Raw genomic sequence first — 13,963 nt, 5'->3', positions numbered from 1 at the left:
GAAATGCATTAGTTGCATTAAAAAAATCTGAAAGTCAATGTCTAAGTCGGATTGCAGTAGAATGTTCTCAAATGCCTCCATGCCAAGGTCATGTGGTATGCTGGTGTAAAGTGATTTTATATCGATTGAACATAACCAGATGGGATCGTCTTCTTCAAAAGACACATCTCGGATGTGATGTAAAAAATCTGTAGTGTCTTTGACATAGGTACGTGATAGTTGAACAAAAGGTTGTAAATATTTGTCTATAAGCTTTCCTGTAGCTTCATGAATGCTACCCCGAGTAGAAACAATGGCCTAAAAGGAGGTTGTGTCAAACTCTTGTGAATTTTTGGCAGCATGTACATGCTGGGTGTTCTAGGATCATTTAGAAACTAACCTTTACAGAAAGATCACTGACAAAAATAAAACCTTGCACTACAAATCCTTTTATCAGACAGCTCTGAAAAATCATTTGCAATTCTCCCAGCTCCTTCGGGTGAAACGGATTGTATCTGATGCTACCAAGTTTGAGGAACAGGCTACCATCATGATCAAACGCTTTGAACAAAGAGGCTATACGCAGACAATTCTGAGAAATGCCAAAGAGCGTTGTGACAAACTAAATCGTCAAGAAACACTGACATTCAAGCAAAATGAAATTATCAAAATACCTGTGGTCGTTTCCAATATTCTGTTGTTTCTAAAGCATACAGGGCATCCATACTCAAACATTGGTCAATCATAGGCACCGAGCCTGATTTCAAACAGATTTTTCAAGCACCACCGCTATTTGCTTACAAGAGAAGTAACAACTTGAAGGAAATCATCACTAAACCCATACAGGAAACTTCCACTGTTTACAAAGGCAATCAACCATGTTTGAATTGCAAAAATTGCAATAACCTCATCAAGGGGCCAGTCATAAAACACCCCATGAAAGTCACGAACATTAATCTGAAACTCAATGCTACTTGTGACACTGAAAATGTGGTGTACATTATCAAATGTCCCTGCGGATTGATTTACACTGGGAAGACCTCATGCAAACTTAAAACACGAATTAATGAACACAAAAGTAATATTAGGACTGAGAACGTGAAATCAATCTGGCAGTCCATTTCAAAGAAAATAGACACAATATCAGCCAACTACGATTTGCTGCTGTTGAATTAGTGGCTAAGCGCGACGACAGAGACAATAATAATTTTCTCTTGCAACAACAAAATCACTGGATTAAATTTCTGCAATCCTCCAAACCATTTGGTCTCAACGATCCGATGGAATTTTTGTGCTATTTATGATATAGTGGACTTCATGTTTATTTCTTGATCATGTACATTGCTCTTTATCTTTCAACCACACTTCCCAATTTGACGTAATCCTCTTGAATCCTTATGGTATTTATTAGTACACAATTGCTTCTTTCACTTATGTTTTTCTCACTTATGAATCACTGTTTTTCGATACATTCCGGTAACGTACTCTCACATGATGGCCGCCACGAACACTGTCCTCTTTCTATGCTTATACCCCAAATACTTAATATCCGCCGTCTTCGATACTAACCAACACTTTGGCGTAGCGATGGCCGCATGGTACTGATATGCAGCCAGCTTTGGATTATTAGTAAGTTTACCTGTCGTGTTTTTACAAAAACGGGCTTTATGCTTCATCTTTTAGCCACTTAACTCACTTGAGGCATACAATTTTAGGCTAATAAACGCACTTGACCGGATAGCACGTTTTTACTCGCGACCCGTGTTCAATCACTACTCAGAAGTCTCTCATGCACTCTGCAAGCACTTTTAGGTTTTAATTCACACCCGACCACATGGTGTTTTCCATTCGTGGTTTACTTCTAACTTTTCCTTTGAATTTATTTCACGCACTGGTTAGTTTATATCACTGAGTCTTTCTAACGTTTTTTTCAACTACTTACTATCTTCTTATCTTTCATTTCCCATCTTCCTGAACAAGTTAAGAGCATGTCTGTTACTGTACATATTTCTGTGTGCATCATGACACTTTGGCAGATCCTACATATATTTTGTTTACATTGTTTTCAGACTACCCCTGATAAAGGACTTCCTCTGTCCGAAATGCATTGGGTGATGAACTGACAATGAATCACATGCATATTCTTTGGGAATGTTAAAAGACTGTAAATCAGCTAAATCAGCTATTATCAAATTAACATAATAAATACATGTGGAGACAACATGGAATAAACTTTATGATGATGGAAATCACTATTTGTTGAATTTCATTGATACAGAATTCTTCATAACGTCCTCACGTTCCAATTGGTTGTACTCATGGAGTCGACACTTATCTTAAGTGTCGCAGACTGCACTCTGCCTTAGATCACAGTGATGGGTGAATCAAGCTTCATTCACAGTGTGATCTTAGGCACATGATTAGAATGTTAGATATAATGTACCATGTCTGTCTCTGCCAACAGTATGTGTGACTCTGCCTAAGATCACAGTGATGGGTGAATCAAGCTTCAGTCATAGTGTGATCTTAGGCACATGATCAGAATGTTAAATATAATGAACCATGTCTGTCTGTGCCAACAGTATGTGTGACTCTGCCTAAGATCACAGTGATGGGTGAATCAATCTTCAGTCACAGTGTGATCTTAGGCACATGATCAGAATGTTAGATAAATTGTTTTTGACAGAAAGCAAAGCACATGTAATGGAAATCAGCTTTTTGTTCTATACTACTGTTTATATCGTTTACTTATTGTAATTGCTATGTAATATGTTTGTAGTGGTCTATAATATGTTATTTTTTCTTTACCACAGATTATAATCATCTCTACAAAAGAAAAATATTATGCCGTCTAAACAAAGACGAGCAAAAAAATATAAAAAGGATTTAAGATCTAAGGAAAGTAAAATAGAAGACTCATCTAAAACAAAATCTTCAGTCAACAAAAATAATGCTCCTGGTAAGCAAACTAAAAATTTCCTCAGGAACTTATTGAGATGTCAAAAAATAAAAAATGTGACTTCAAAGAAAAGTAAGACAACTTTAATTACAAAAAAGAAAGTGTGTCTATCCAAAAATGTTAGATCTCTAGAAGGAGATGATATTGTCTATGACAATAGACGGAGAAATCAATTTATTGAAATTCGTAGACGAATGTTTTATAATAGAATAATATGTCATTTATTAAAAAATTTAAAAAGGTATCAAAAAAGACCACTTTTTACAAAAAAAAAGCACAATTAAGATTGTGGATGAAGCATTTAAAGTGAAAAATAACTTATATGGATTAGTAATGAATAGAATTCATACTCTAGATAAAGTAATCAATGTGTTCAAATCAAAATGTAAGTGGAAGAGAGTAATTAATCGAACTCATTTTTGTGATTTTTTTCTGGAGAATGGAAGCATAGTTCAAGTTGTGAGCCATTTTTTAATGAAGAAAAAGAAAAGATTGTGCCTAGAAATACAGAAGAGGTGTTAGCTGATGAAGTTTTAGGGAGATGTCCTAAGGCTCCAGTCTATACTTGGAATTGTAGTAGTATTTGTAGTGTGCGACAGGATTCAATTAATTTGTTTCACAGTTTCTTACGGACATATACTAAGAAAAGTCTAAAACAAAAAATTTAAATTTTGCAAGAGTTAGATCCTTGTAGAGTGAGAGAAAAAACAGGTTTGCAAGGGCATTCACTGGCTTGTCTTTCAAGAAAAGTATGTCACAGTGTTTTTCATCATTTTAGAATGTTAGCAGTGCATCATAATAAAGTGAGGAAATTAGTGAGACGGTTGTATTATGCAAAAACTCCAGCACTTAAACTAAAACAGTTAAACAGTGCTCTTTTGCATGGAACTGAATTAGATGTGAAAAACATTTGTGAAGAAATTGAGTTTTGTTACTTTGGTGAAAAAGAGGTCAGTGCAGAAACTGATACAGCAATAGAAAGTAATGTAGAAGAGAATTCAAGTACAGAAAAATTTGAACATGAAATTACAAAGTTTAAGGTGAATTCAAGTCAAAGGCCTAATTTTACTTGTGTGTGTTGTCGACGCACTCATTATAAGCATCAAACTAGATTAGTTGATTTATACGTAAAAAGTGAAAAGATAAATAATAATGAGTGGAAGGATTTTGCAACTTATTTGTTGGTAGAAAATTGTTTTGATGTGGGTTCTGATCAACGAATTTGTAAATATTGTTATAATAAATTAAATGAAAATAGAATGCCTGCTATAATCTGGAGTTGGTAGACATTCCTTCTGAATTGATGGATTTAAATACCTATGAGTCTATTCTGATTCAATGTGTGCATCCTTTTCAGGCTATTGTTCGCATGGAGCCTAAGACAGGGAAATTGCCTCCTTCAGATTTACATAGAGGATTAAAGGGAAGAGTTGTTTATTTGCCTCTAGATTTTAAGAAAAATATTGATACAATTGGTGTCGAAAAAGTAGAAGCGGAACCTTTGGTTATTCTAGTTAATGGTGTTCCGACAAAGAGTAAGAAAATCTGGCAAGAATTAGTGGATGTTAGGAAAGTCAAGAAGGCAACTTTGTATCTGATTAAAAATAATCAGTACTATAAAAATGTGTCTTTGGAAGAAGAGGAAACAACTGTAGAAAACGACACTGATTTCTCAGCTGGACAAATTGAAAAAGTTGATGTCTCTAGAAGTGAAGAAATTTATGAACATTATAGTGTTCATCCATTGCATTCCAAAGAAGTAATGGGGAATGCTATTGACTTGTTTCAAATGAAAGAAGCAAAAGGAAGTCCCATTAGTGTATGGCAAGAAATTTTGGAAGCTCGTTGTTTTCCACAGTTATTCCCAACAGGTGAAGGTGGACGATATGACGACCGATCTGTTCAAATTCCTGCATCTGAATACCGGACTTCTCGATTATATGCAGAAGATCCTAGGTTTCGTCAATGCATTCCATATTTGTTCCATCTACTGTTTGAGAGTGACTTGTCTGGACTTTCTTATGCAGTAAACCATATACTGAAAAGTAGACCACATCTACAAAATGTTTCGGCAAGGGATTTCATGGATAAAGTGAAACTGCAAGACAGTGTTTTGGAATCTCAGCTAATTAATCTCATGGCATGTCAGCGTGGTACTAATGAGTATTGGTACCGTCTTCATGGGGAATTGAAATGTATGCTAAGAAACTTAGGAACTCCAACATGGTTCCTCACTCTTAGCTGTGCTGAGTATGCTTGGGAAGACTTACTTGAATTTCTACGAGAGGCAAATAAAAACATTGAAAATATTGAATACAAGACACCTGGATAACTGTGCTCTTTGGATCCAGTTAATGTATGCAGGTATTTCAATCATAAGTTTGAAGCTATGATGTCTTTTATTACAAACAAAAAAAATCCTCCGCTTGGAGAGGTGTTGGATTTCTTTTAGAGAAAGGAGTATCAAGCAGGAGGTGCCCCTCACATACATATGCTGCTATGGATTAAAGATGCACCAAAATTTGGAACAGATTCAGATGAGAAAGTGATGAGTTTTATTGAGCAGTATTCTACATGTGCTTTTCCGAAAAGTACAGAAGAAAACAATTTAAGACATCAAGTTTTACGCTTTCAAACCCATTGTTGTGGGAAATACTGTCGTCGAAAATACAAATCCAAGGACAAGTTCTACACGAAATGTCGTTTTGCATTTCCACGTCCAGTAACATCGAAAGGAAGAGTCAACAATTTTATGTCTTCTCTGCGACATACTGTGACAAGAAAATCACCCAAAAATACATACAACCTTAGAAGAAATGAGGAATCCAAATTCATAAATGACTACAATCCAGTCATTTTGTCCATGTGGAATGCTAACATGGATATTCAATATGTGGCTGACAACTCTATTGCTATGGCTCGATATGTGACGTCTTACATCACAATATCAGAAAAGACGGAACTGAAGGAAATGTGGGAGGAAATTTCACATGAAAAGAGTCTAAGCAAAAAAGTATACAGTTACAGTTTGAAGATGTTGTCGCATCGAGAAATTGGAGCTTATGAATGTTCTGATCGATTTTCATAAGCAAGTCTATATGCCAAATATAGAACCATCATTTGGGTGAGTCTAGGTCTTGCTGCAACACGAAACCGAGTTTTGAAATCTGTACAAGAAATAGAATATTTGGCGGAGAAAGAACCAGACAGTACAGATATTCTGAAGACAAACATGTTGGATACATACTATCCAAATAGAAGTACTCATCTTGAGAACATTTGTCTTTATGAAGTTCTGCAAACCTATATTTTTAAAAACAACATCACAGAAGACATCAATAAAGGTGTATATGCTGTAATGTGTTGTGAAGGCTGTCTAGTGAAACAAAGAAAAGGCCATTTGATTAATCATCGAAAATTGAGTTGTGATTCTCCAGACAAAAAGGAATTTTATTACTTATCTCTTTTGCAACTCTTTAAGCCTTGGCGTACAGAAGAGGAACTACTTGGAGATTTTTTACTAACGAAGATTTGTTCAATGCAACCAAGGATACAATAGAATGTCCTATATTTTCAAATTATCTGCAAATGTTGAACGAGGAAATACAGCAAGAAGCTACAATTGCAGCAGAGATTGCTAGAGACAGTTCTCAAGATAGTCAGAGTTCTGCTTCATTGGGTCAGGATCCACTAGGAGGACCAATTATACAAAATGAAGCTGCCACTGCTATGGATGAAGTAGAAAGAGCCATGGAACAAGCTCAGGAGGATGGAGTTCACTTAGAAGATTTGGAAAAAGAACTAAACGTTGAGCAGAGACAAATATATGACGAAGTCACAAAACACATTGAGCATGGTTTATCTCATGAGAAAAAACAGTGCTCGTATATCATTTGTACCTGTCCGACTATATGTGAGTGGAGAAGCAGGAACTGGAAAAAGTTTCCTGATTAACGCAATTGCAACTTATCTGCAGAAAACAACGGAGTCATCGCTCTCTTGTGTTGTTATTGCTCCAACTGGGTTGGCAGCACACAACATTAAAGGGATTACTTTACATCGCTTATTGATGCTGCCAGTGGAGCATGATAACAAATTACAATACCACAAGCTATCTGGAGAAGCTTGTTGTGAAGTTTTAAGAGTCCTAAAGAAAATGAAACTTTTTATCATTGATGACGTAAGTATGGTATCAAATGTAATGCTTGCTTTTGTGCATTTAAGAATGCAAGACATTCTTAAAACAGACTATGAAGTGTTATTCGGAGGCAAACACATCATTGTTTTTGGAGATCTACTGCAACTAACTCCAGTGAATGGACAGCCAGTGTTTAAAATGCTTACGCATGAAGATACCAGGAAAAGCTTAGGAAGCATTGGAAATGTTAACATATGGTTACATTTCAAATATTCAGAACTGCTTCAAAATATGCGACAGGCAAAGGATGAAGATTATAAAAATAATCTACAAGATGTAAGAATTGGAAAACTAACTGAGCATGGCAAAGAAGTTTTACATGGATGATTAATTTCATATTTGTTTCCAAATGAAAATATTCTCCCAGAGAATATTTTTAAGAAAATTCCTAAAAACAAATCTGTCATATGCTTGATGCCAACTCTGCAAGAATGTTCAATCTTCAACAACAAAATGTTAAAGTTGGAAAATCAAGAGATTGTAAAACTGGAGGCTATTGATAAAATAGAACATGAAGGAGCAACTATTATTTTGTCAAAAAAGTTGAAATCAAAATTGGATTCTTTAGAGAAGACAATATCTAAAGCTGCTGGTATGGAAAAGACTCTGTATGTATCTTTAAATTGTCGTATAATTTTACGACGTAATTTACATGTGGAAAGAGGTTTAGTAAATGGAGCCATGGGTCATGTTGTGGATTTTGTGAATTACCGAAATAGAGATGGAATTGAAATTATAAAAAATAAATTTGATGGTATTGAAGAAGTAGAACAAATCAGTCGTTGTTTTGGCCGATTTTTGCTTGTGAAAGATTTATATGTCCGCAGAAAACAGTTTCCTGTTTCTTTGGCATATGCAGTGACTATTCATAAATCTCAAGGTTTAAGTGTTGATAGTGCTTTGGTGAATATTGGAAATTCTGTGTTCAAGGAGGGTATGGCATATATTGCTTTATCTCGAGTCAGAACTTTATCAGGATTGTACTTGATTGATTTTGATGAGACAAAGATTAATGCAGATCTAAATTGTGTAAGAGAATATAATAGGTTAAGAAGAGAGTATGCTCCAAATTTACCTCAATATCCTTTATTTGAAAAGCGTGTGGTAGGCCGAAAAAGAAGAAATGAGAAAAATTGTAGTGAAGTTGTAGCAAAAGAAAAAAGGTAGATGAACCAGTAATTGTAAGCAGAAACAAAATGGATTCAGTTAAAGATGTTGTTGGATTTCTGTTTGAAAATAGTTCTGGTGTCAACTGTTATGCTAATGTTGTGGTTAATGTTGTTTTCTTTCTCCAAACTGTACAAGAACAGATTGCTGAAAATCGTGATCAAACATTTTGTTGTTTATTAAATTCAGTATTAGAGAAATGTAGCAGTGATAGAACAAAAATACAAAGTGTTTCTGAAATTCGAAATGTTTTAGACATATGTTCTGGTCTAAATCAATTTTCACAGGATATTCAGCAAGATTGTCAGGAATTTCTAACGTATATGCTTGTTGTATTGCAAGATGAAGGTGTAGATGTAGAAAATCGTTTTGGCCTTTCTTATAAATGGCAACATGACTGCGACAATTGCTCCTTTTCAAGTAGTACTACAGTAGACACTGAAAGATTTATATATTTGACTTTACCAGACTGCAAATCAGTGTGTTTTAATAATCTAGTTAGAGAAGCAAATCAAAACATGGTCTGTACTCAATGTAAATCTGCAATGCTATCAACTTTATTTTTACGAACATATGGACAGTATGTTATTTTAATGTTCCAACGATGTAGACCTGATGGAACTAAATTGACAACATTAATTAAAAATGTTGTGGCTTCTCAATTATCAATTTCAGGAAGAACCAATACAACTGCAGCAATTATTTACCATGATGGTCCTTCAACAACATCAGGACATTACACAGCTTATTTAAAATGTCAAAAAGGCTGGAAACACTGTAATGATACTCAATTGACTTTCAAACAACGTTTGCCTTCTGACTTACTAAAGTCTTACCTAGTGTTCTTACAACCGAAATTTTAGGGTAGGTAATTGGCCTATGAAGATTGCAGCAGTTAATATATCTTAGTTTGCTGTTAAAAATTACTTTCTGAATGAGAGTGATGAAGATAATAAAAAACATGTAGTTGTCATAGAGATAGTATATGTATATCATATAGTGTGTGCTGTGAGTATTATACAAATTATTTATAAAAAGTAAGCTAGAGGTGGATATAAAACTCTTGTTTCATAATGTAAAAGATGTTGGAGCTTTTCTTTCCGAAAATTTTTCATTATTTAAGATAAGATTTCATGTTTTTTTTTAAACACAATCATTTTGATTGTGGTTTTTTTTGCCCGCTGATTGTTGATGAGTACTATTGAAGTCACTGTTTTAAGTGAAATTTAATATATTCTGAGAACAGCAAAAATAAACCATATAACATGTTGTTGAAATTATTTTGTATTTTCTATTATTAAATATATATTATTTTCCCATTCTCTTATGCTCACTTACCTATCTCCACCCTCTATCACTCCTCTTAACTCACCCTCACTGGCCTTTTTTCACTCTCCCTCACCTCCCTTCCCTTATTCCACTTTCCTCACTTATTCTCATTAACCACTCCTTCACGGCCCTTTCCCTCTCTCCCATCCACTACTTTCCAGCTGTCAGTCACTCTACTTCACTCCCCTTCCCCTTGTTTCCTTTCTTTGTTCCCTCAATAATTCCCCTTCTCTCACTCACCTTATTACACTTCACTCACTCCTTCTCTCACTTCCTCTGTCCTCTCACATCCTCACTCGCTTTCCCTCACACCCTGTCTCTTAGCTTCAGTCTCTGGATCCTCTCACTGTCTCACTCCTCTTCCGTCATGCTTACTCCCTAAAACTCACCCACACTCCCTTACTTACCTTTCTTTGCTCTCTTACTCAGTTCCTTTCTGCCACTCTTTCCTTCACTACCTCTATATTCTCACTCATTCACTTCCTTTGTCTCAAGCTCACTTGCTTTTATCCTCTCTTTATTTTCCCTTTTTCATCAACCTCCTGCCCTTCACTCACCCTCCCTCACCCTTGTTAATCTCCTACTTTGTCTCTTGTATTGTAAAATATATATTATAAATATTCTAACTTATTTTGTTTTGTCTTTCACAGATATAAATTTTAATGAAAATATGAAATTAAGTTTACATTACTTATAAGGTAAGTTTGATGTACAAAATTGACTTTCCCTATACTCTTTTCCTTAACCTCACGACTCTTCTCTGATGCTCCCACACCTCTGTTCCCTTATTGCGCTTGCCTCACTTATTCTGAATCCCCACGTTTACTCCCCTTTTCCACACTCCTCTCTTACACTCACCTTCTTTCAGACCTTCTCCTTTACTTTCTTTCCTCTCTCTTCTCTTACTTCATTGCTTTACTCTTTTCCCTTCCCTTACTCTCCTTCCTCCACTTCACTAACTCCTCTCTTTCTTCCTCTGTCATCTTAGTTCTACACTCACCTTCCCTCAATCTCTTTCTGTTAGCCTCATTCTCTCTGTCCCCTTAGTCTCTCAGTCCTCTGCTATCACGCTCACTCCCTATAACTGAGCCATACTCCCACACTCACTTTCTTTCAGACCTTCTCCTTTACATTCCTTCCTCTCTCTCTTCACTTCCTTCACTACTTCACTGTTTCCCTTCCCTTACTCTCCTTACTCCACTTCACTAATTCCTTCTCTTACTCCCTCTGTACTCTTACTTCTACACTTCCCTTCTCTCACTCTCTCTCTGTTACCCCCATTCCCTCCGTCCCTTTAGTGTCTCACTCCTCTTCTACCATGCTCACTCCCAAAAACTGAGCCATACTCCCACACTCACCTTCTTTCAGACCTTCTCCTTTACTTTCCTTCCTGTCTCTTTCCTTCCTTCGCTCCTTCACTCTTTTCCCTTCCCTTACTTTCCTTACTCCACTTTACTGACTCCTTCTCTTACTCCCTCTGTCCTCTTAGTACTACACTCGCCTTCTCTCATTCTCTCTCTGTTACCCTCATTCTCTCCGTCCTCTTAGTCTCTCACTCCTCTTCTGTCACACACACTCCCTATAACTCAGTAATACTCTCACACTCACGTTCTTTCAGACCTTCACCTTTACTTTCCTTCCTCTCTCCACTTCAGTAACTCCTTCTCTCAATCCCTCTGTCCTCTAACTTACTCACTCCCCTTCTCTCACTCTCTCTCTGTTACCCCCATTCTCTCTGTCCTCCTAGTCGCTCACTCCTCTTCTATCACGCTCACTCCCTATAACTGAGCCATACTCCCACACTCACTTTCTTTCAGACCTTCTCCTTTACTTTCCTTCCTCTCTCTTTACTTCCTTCACTCCTTCACTGTTTTCCCTTCCCTTACTTTCCTTACTCCACTTCACTAATTTCTTCTCTTACTCCCTCTGTCCTCTTAGTTCTACACTCCCCTACATTCCCCTTCCCTAATTCTCTCTCTGTTAGCCTCATTCTTCCGTCCCCTAATTCCCCTAGTCCTCTTCTGTCACACTCACTCCGTATAACTGAGACATACTCCCACACTCAACTTCTTTCAGACCTTCTCCTTCACTTTCCTTTCTCTCTCTTCTCTTCTTTCACTCCTTCACTCTTTTCCCTTCTCTAACTGTCCTTACTCCACTACAGTAACTCTTTCTCTTACTGCCTCTGTCCTCTTAGTTGTATACTCCCTTTCCCTCATTCTCTCTCTGTTAGCCTCATTGTCTCTGTCCTCTTAGTCTCTCACTCTTCTTCTATCACGCTCACACCCTATAACTCAGCCACACTCCCACACTCACCTTCTTTCAGACTTTCTCCTTTACTTTCCTTCTTCTCTCTCCCCTTCCTTCACTCCTTCACTGTTTTCCCTTCCCCTACTCTCTTTACTCCACTTCACTAATTCCTTCTCTTACTCCCTCTGTCCTCTTACTTCTACACTCCCCTTCACTCATTCTCTCTCTGTTAGCCTCATTCTCTCCGTCCCTTTAGTCTCTCACTCCTCTTCTGTCACGCTCATTCCCTATAACTCAGCCATACTCCCACAGTCACCTTCTTTCAAACCTTCTCCTTTACTTCCCTTCCTCTCTCTTCCCTTCCTTCACTCCTTCACTCTTTTCCCTTTCCTTACTCTCCTTACTCCACTTCACTAACTGCTGCTCTTACTCCCTCTGTCCTCTTAGTTCTACACTCCCCTACACTCCCCTTCCCTCATTCTCTCTCTGTTAGCCTCATTCTTCCGTCCCCTAAGTCCCCTAGTCCTCTTCTGTCACACTCACTCCGTATAACTCAGACATACTCCCACACTCAACTTCTTTCAGACCTTCTCCTTCACTTTCCTTTCTCTCTCTTCTCTTCTTTCACTCCTTCACTCTTTTCCCTTCTCTAACTGGCCTTACTCCACTACAGTAACTCTTTCTCTTACTGCCTCTGTCCTCTTAGTTTTATACTCCCTTTCCCTCATTCTCTCTCTGTTAGCCTCATTGTCTCTGTCCTCTTAGTCTCTCACTCTTCTTCTATCACGCTCACACCCTATAACTCAGCCACACTCCCACACTCACCTTCTTTCAGACTTTCTCCTTTACTTTCCTTCCTCTCTCTTCCCTTCCTTCACTCCTTCACTGTTTTCCCTTCCCCTACTCTCTTTACTCCACTTCACTAATTCCTTCTCTTACTCCCTCTGTACTCTTACTTCTACACTCCCCTTCTCTCACTCTCTCTCTCTGTTACCCCATTCTCTCTGTCCCTTTAGTCTCTCACTCCTCTTCTATCACGCTCACTCCCTATAACTCAGCCATACTCCCACACTCACCTTCTTTCAGACCTTCTCCTTTACTTTCCTTCCTGTCTCTTTCCTTCCTTCGCTCCTTCACTCTTTTCCCTTCCCTTACTTTCCTTACTCCACTTTACTAACTCCTTCTCTTTCTCCCTCTGTCCTCTTAGTTCTACACTCCCCTTCTCTCATTCTCTCTCTGTTACCCTCATTCTCTCAGTCCCTTTAGTCTCTCACTCCCCTTCTATCATGCTCACTCCCTATAACTCAGCCATACTCCCACACTCAACTTCTTTCAGACCTTCTCCTTTACTTTCCTTCCTGTCTCTTTCCTTCCTTCGCTCCTTCATTCTTTTCCCTTTCCTTACTTTCCTTACTCCACTTTACAAACTCCTTCTCTTACTCCCTCTGTCCTCTTAGTTCTATACTCCCCTTCTCTCATCCTCTCTCTGTTACTCTCATTCTCTCTGTCCCCTTAGTCTCTCACTCCTCTTCTGTCACACACACTCCCTATAACTCAGCCATACTCCCACACTCACCTTCTTTCAGACCTTCTCCTTTACTTTCCTTCCTGTCTCTTTCCTTCCTTCGCTCCTTCACTCTTTTCCCTTCCCTTGCTTTCCTTACTCCGCTTTATTAACTCCTTCTCTTACTTCTTCTGTCCTCTTAGTTCTACACTCCCCTTCTCTCATTCTCTCTCTGTTACCCTCATTCTCTTCGTCCCTTTAGTCTCTCACTCCTCTTCTGTCACGTTTACTCCCTATAACTCAACCATACTCCCACACTCACCTTCTTTCAGACCTTAACCTTTACTTTCCTTCCTGTCTCTTTCCTTCCTTCACTCCTTCACTGTTTCCCTTCCCTTACTCTCCTTACTCCACTTCACTAATTCCTTCTCTTACTCCCTCCGTCCTCTTACTTCTACACTCCCCTTCCCTCATTCTCTCTCTGTTAGCCTCATTCTCTCCGTTCCTTTAGTGTCTTACTCCTCATCTGTCATGCTCACTCCCTATAACTCAGCCATACTCCCACACTCACCTTCTT

This window comes from Lissotriton helveticus, chromosome 4_1 (genome assembly GCF_964261635.1).
Source record: "Lissotriton helveticus chromosome 4_1, aLisHel1.1, whole genome shotgun sequence".
In the NCBI taxonomy this organism is placed as follows: domain Eukaryota; kingdom Metazoa; phylum Chordata; class Amphibia; order Caudata; family Salamandridae; genus Lissotriton; species Lissotriton helveticus.
The sequence above is the reverse complement of the archived record's forward strand: the minus strand, read 5'-3'. Positions refer to the sequence as shown.